The sequence below is a fragment of the Fukomys damarensis genome, unplaced genomic scaffold (assembly GCF_012274545.1).
Source record: "Fukomys damarensis isolate Sample0158 unplaced genomic scaffold, DMR_v1.0_HiC HiC_scaffold_4, whole genome shotgun sequence".
Lineage (NCBI taxonomy): Eukaryota > Metazoa > Chordata > Mammalia > Rodentia > Bathyergidae > Fukomys > Fukomys damarensis.
The window spans coordinates 47,227,838-47,234,787 of NW_022900916.1; positions in this window are offsets into that span (position 1 = coordinate 47,227,838).

Genomic DNA, 6,950 nt, shown 5'->3' on the forward strand with positions numbered 1-6,950 from the left:
GAAAAGTTTCCCCAAAAGCTGAAATAACATACAAAATTTGTGGAGTAGATATTAAAACAAAGCAAAATTGAATAAGAAAATGTATAATAAAAATGTCACATACATTTTTTAAAATTACTTCATGATTTCTAATAGAGACCATGATTTGTGATATCTGTTCTAGAAAAGAATGAAGAGGCTTCAAAAGATGTTATTCATCAAAACATAAAAGCTCACTGTTCATGCTTTATTTGCCTACAGCAGACACCTTGCTTAGCAGACATTCATTAAATATTTGTCAAATGCCTAAATGACTTAATGACTTAGCTAGAAATTCTAGCTGTGACAAAAAATGTCATTTATAGCTTAGGCTGCATTAATACAATTACAGATAATAATTAGTAAAAGGGAAGAGACAGACTTTTTTTGGTCTGGAAAACCAGATCAAACTGTTGCAGGATAGTATCTAATTCTGAACCACATAGTTGAAGTGGGTATATAATGCCTGTTCATTTCCAAAATGACCTTGACATTGAAAATCCAGTGAGGATAAAATCCGGTGAGAGACTGGAGTTGAAGAAGCAACTGTTGGTAACTGTCTGTGTTTAAATGAACAAAGAGCCATTTATGTAGAAGGTTATAGATTTGCTGTAGGCAGCACTAACTAATAGATTCAGGCCAAAAGACTAAAAGAAGATTTTCGAAACAGAGTAAAAAAAAAAAAAAAAAAAAAAAAAAAAAAAAAAAAAAGCCAGGGACGTGTTAGAAACTATTTGCTTTGTTTATTTATTCATTTGTTGTATCTTTTGGTACCAGGGATTGAACTCAGGACTTTTCACTTGTGAGGCAGGCGGCAGAACCATTGAGCCAAATCTCCAGCCCCTTTGTTGTATCTTTTGAAAATACACTAACATAAGGTAAGCAAATGTTGACCAAATGTATTCAAGGAAAATTAAGTATCTTACCAGATAAGAAATTTTATGATACCTCCAAAACTTAATATTTTAAAGATTCATTTAAATTAGCATCATAGGTGAAAATTGTTCTTAAGCATTTTACAATGTATGGGAAAGGTAAAAGACAAATTATTTGATAAAAAATACAAACAATATTTTTGTGCTTATAAAACCTAACAAAGTCAAGATTTCAATGAGGAAATGTATTTAACTAAAATATTCTAATAGGGGAATGTATATGATATTCACCCAAGAAACTCACACACTTATAAATGACTAAGAGGATATTCATATAAAATAGAGCAATAAATAAGTAGAAGCATACACTCTTAGTTGCTGGTTGTTTCATCCTCTTTTATACATTTTTAAATAAGTAAATAAAAGACTGGCTTATTTACTGCTTTTGAATACTACTCTTCTTCTTTAAATATTAAAGGAAAACAGCCCTTAATTCAATCCGGCAGGTAATTTTTTTGAGGCCAGAATGATTAAACTAGCACTTTCTGCTGAGATTTTTTGAGACAATAAACAAAATAAGAATTATGTGCTTAAAACAAAATTTATGAACTCTGGACTCAAAATTTATTGGCATGGCCCTAAAAGCCATTTAAATAAATGAAAATGATACAGTTTTCATCAGCTTTTCAGTTTCTTTCCAGCAATGAATTGAACAAATCCATTAGAGCTGCAATCATATTTCAGCAGTGTGAGTTCAGGTGGGATATTGCCTAACAAAATGTGCTTGATGCCCAGGAAGTAAGAAGAAAGTGTTTTACACCGGATATCTAAAGAAGCTTGATATGTGTAATTTATATATCACTTAGTTGCTTTAGTGAATTCTTTCTTTAGTTTTCATGTAGCTGCACCTGCAATTAATTATGTCTACATATTGCTCTCATATATCAAAGGATAATGTCATAAGTGGTACTTCACTAAGAACTATATTTTCTCAGAAATCACTGGGTCTCCATATGTCATTCTAAAGAAGCTTAGAGAAAGCAAGGCATAGTTTCTTATTCACAAATAATGATTATCTCTCAAGGGTGGAGACCCCGTGATTTGGCTACTTCAAGGCAATGATCAAGTCTTGTGGATGATGTTTATTTTGTAACATAGCTATCAAAAGATAACTTCTCACCTGCCCTGATGGTCTCACCTTCTCCATGGTAACTTGAAGTCCTGCCTTGTTACCTTGTCATATTTTATTGCATTATATTGCCTCCAGATCTCAGAAGCCTCCCTTGGCACTGTTTGGCTTGTATCCCACTCAATAACCCATAAAATATATTTGATACAGTAAACAAAATAAACTGGGAAAGCTTTGTCTTATAGAATATTTATTAGTGCATGGAACAAAATTGTTTTCTTATTTTATTCTTTTATTCAATGACAATCAAGTGATTATTATCTTCTCCTCATGAGATATTGGATCACTTATTCTACCTCTGCAGATGAGGGGATTGCAGCAATCACAAAAATTTATCTATTTATTATCTTAGTTTGGATTATTATAATGTCATGTACAGAATATGGACTCAAATATTTATCACTGAATCCAGATAATATCCCCTTTAAAGTGGTAAAAGTCTTTTACCATGTTTGTGGACATGTTTACAGGAGTTAGCATAATGTTTAAATCTAAAAGATATGGTCATGGTAAAATTATGCAATAATACATGAATTCTTATAGAGACCAATTCTTGGCAGTTAATAGTTTTTCAAAATGTTCATTAAATCATAAGCAAATGTTCAGTCGGTGTGATACTTTATTTTCTTACCTTAGTACATAATTGTTTGGACAAAGACTATTGTTTTCAATGCTCCAACAATATTACAGGAGCTTAACAAACAAATATAGATCAGTAACAAGAGGCACAAGATGTATTAAGGTAACAGAAGGTGGTAAAGTCTCTATAGAGTAAATTTAAAGTGTACTGTAACTATAATTTATATATTGATGATATTATTTTAAAATAACTCAGGATGATTATTATTGCACAGATTTTATTTTCATAACAGCTCATACTTTATTTTCAATGTTTTGCATTATTTTTTCTTAGCTTCATGTCAGAATTAAAGTCAGAAAATCTGTACTAGTCAAAATATTTAAGTACAAGCTTATTTATATATGTCATATAAATCTCAAATTTGATTAAAAAAAAACTTTAGCTTTTGCTCCATCTCCCTCATCCTATTTTTTCCTTACTGCTAAGCCTTGCTATAATTCATTCTTGATAGCTATAAGTTCTTAATGGAATAATAAAATTCAATTTTTAACAAATAGTCTCCACATTTCAAATATAGAAATAGGAGGTTCTTGACATCAAGAAATGTCTGCTTTGGATTTCTTCAAGGTGACAAACTTTCCTGTAGTTATGCTACTGAAGAAACTTCATGAAAAGTTCAAATAACTTGTAGAAAAAAATAATTTATATACTTCAATTAATTAAATACTTATGGCAACAAAATAGTGCAAAAGTTCTGAGAATATAAACATAAGGTTTATGTTTTCAGATGTGTAAGCATATTTTAGCATTTCTACAGTAGAAGTTAATTTCCAGAAGCTGACAGTAAATTCACAGAAAGAATGTTTCATAATAGAATATGAATGAACAAGATGACTGGATTTAGTTCTCAGTTTTCATAGAACCTAAAATACACATCTTTTAAGAGTATTAAATTAATATTCAATGTAAGAATAATATTTAAATAATAAGTATTGTATTAATATCTAAAATAATAAGCATAGGAACATTTAATCTGAGAATAACACATCATGGTATGTAAACTTAAATAATAGAAAACTACCTTGGTAGATGCTTTATGGTACTAGGAGCATTTATAATGTGTTTATTAGTAATATTAGGAAGACATTTTTACACAGTTTCTCTACATTGTCTGGAAGGAAATTGATTATCTATCTAAAAATATAACAATAAAACCGCTGAAAACACCCAAACTTCCAACGTACATAAATGGAATTAAATGTGTGCTACGATTAAAATTTTAAGAAGAGAGTCCAAGCTGTAGTTACCAAACACTAGCATCTTTTGATATTGATATCGATATTAACATTGATATTGATATTGATATCATTTGATATTCTTACTGAGGAGTGAGTGAGAAGCTGAAGTTTTAAGGACACCTAGAATGGAATGAGCTCTGTGACACCTCCAATGCTGACCTTGTACTCTCATTATTCTGATCTTTCCAACCACCAATCTGAAAACTCACATCACCACTAATACATTAGAACTGAAATTTCCATTCAGACATTGCTCACTTACCATAACTTATGTGCACTTCATTCACATATGCAACTGGATTCAGTTACTTGATGTTTGCACATTTCTTATGAACCAATGCCTCTTTCTTAAATTTCACTGCATTATATTAAGCAAAATAAGTCTCACTCAGAAAAGAAAGTATTACATATTTTCTCCCATAGATCGAATCTAAGAGAAAGAGAGACACACAGACACATGGACAGACATAGTGACAGAGACAGATAAGAAAAGAGGAGAGGATGAGGAGGAGAATGGAGGAGGAAGGTAAGATATGGTAATGCTGGGTTAGATACAATCCAAATATGTAATATGCATAGATAGAAGATGCCATAACAAAATTCATTACTCTGTATAATTACTTTACAGTAGTACAATTTAACTGTAATTTCTTTTCTATCACTATCAAAATAACTTTGGGGAAGAATGAAATCACATGTGTCTTATAATCAATGGAAATGAATTGATGGTTATAATTTACCTTTGAAATTTATGATGGGATTGGAAACTATTTTTATTATATCTGTTAGCATAATACTTTTAAGGTTAAATTTTATGCATTATTAAAAGCTTCATCATGAGAATTAATTCAGAGTTATCTGATAGTAAAATCGATGGATTGTTTCATGTCTGCTCAAATGTTTCAAAAGGAAGGCCTGCTCAGCCAGGCCCTTTCCTGTGGGTGCTGCCGCCATCTTCAGCGCTACGAAGGTAGCCATGCAGGGGCCCCTGAACCCCCTGTGCTTTCAGACATCTTGAATGTGCTAGTCTTTAGACCTACTCTGTAAAGGCAGTGGTGGTCATAAAGGGTATTTTCTGGCGCTTCCAACTTTGAACATCTTTAAAGAAGGGGCAGGGGAAATCTGTAGTAGAACTGAATGGAGTTCAACCCTTCAGGAGGTCGAAAAACTCATTCTGGGCCTTGCAGCTCGAGGTCAGTCTGCATAGTGAGGTTCTGCCACCAGCTAGCTGAGATCAGGGGACTTGGCTTTGCACATGGCAGCGCATGTTGTATATTATGACAGCAGTGATATAGTCTGAAAGAGGCCCTTCAAACTCATTTTTTTCTTTGTTTTTATCATTCCACTCTGAAAATTCTTTTTTTTTTTTTGTCCTTTCTCCAGTTCAGTCTCTTGCTCCACCATATTATTCCTCATCTCCCTTTTTGTTTCTGCTTCTGTCCTAACTCAAATTTCTTCTTTTATTATTTTTTTCTGTTTTCTTTTTGTTCTTTTCTTTTGTCATTCTACCTCACTCAAGCATTATCATACTTCTATTCTGTTTATCCCTTTTGAATTTAACAGTTTCCTGATGAGTATTCCTGATGTGGTAATTCTACATCTTCTGGTTTCATGTGAAAACTTCTCTAATTTTTTTACTTATCTACTCCTCTTGTCTTAACTCTGTCTTAAGCCCCCATCCTAAATGGTAAATATCCTTATTGAAAAGTTTATTCACTGCAAACATATTTTGGGTTGCTTCTTGATTTCAATTTAATTCATATGGTTTGAAGGTGATAGACTGATGACTACCACAAGTGGTCAATTTGCAAGTTGTGCTTGATCATATTGTGGTGCTGATTGTATCAAATAGGATAAAGGATTGTGATTGATTCAATGAGCTGTTTTCTTCAGTACTATGAAAATGAGCATGTCTATGAGTCATTAGAGATCCATGGGCTGAAGCCTATCAGGAAGATTTAAGTAATAACCTAAAGGTTAAACTAAGGACACCCCAACAATAGTAAAAAGAGAAAATGCTTAAGCAAGATACAGGGACAGACTTCCAGTGGACCAACGGCAAACAGTGGGGCAAATAAGGATGAAAAGTCTGACTGTGAACCATCAGGACACCCTGAACGCAAAGCACAGGAAGTAACAAAACTGATCAATCAGGCTCTACAGAAATTTAAAACAGAAGTAATTTCCCAGATAATCATAGAGATGACATGCAAAATGAAAGTTATAATTCGAGACTCTAGAACAGAAACTGAGAGGAAAATAGATGAGCTCAGGACCATGATAGAAGTCATGAATACCCAGCATAAGGAAGACTTGGAAACAATAAATGCCCAATATAAGAAAGAAATGGAATCCACAGGGCAGATTCGAGCAGATATCCAGGAGATTAAAAACTCCATTGAGAGTGTTTGCAATGGAATAAGAGTCCAAAGATAGAATCTCAGATATAGAAGATAAAATTGCAGTCAGTGACCATGAAAAGAAAGGTCTCTTAAAAACAGTAAGGGACAATATGTTGTATACAAGAAACACACCTAGTGCAAAAGGAAGTCCATAGACTGAAAGTGAAAGGATGGAAAGCAATTCTCCATGCGTCAGGAGTCCAGAAAAAAGCAGGGGTAGCAATCTTATTCTCAGATAAAGTAAATTTCAAACCAAAGGTCATTAAGAGAGACAAAGAAGGACACTACATCCTTGTAAAGGGAACAATTCAAGAGGAAGAGCTGACAATCATAAACATATATGCACCAAATACAAATGCCCCCAACTATATAAAACAAATATTAAGTAACATGAAAAACCAAATAAGCACTAATACAATTGTAGTGGGGGATTTAAATACCCCACTATCACAAATTGACAGATCTACTAGGCAGAAAATCAACAATGAAATAATAGAACTGAACCAAGCTTTGGAACACATGGACTTAATAGATGTTTATAGAGTATTCCACCCCCAAAAACCAGAATATACATTCTTTTCGGCTGCA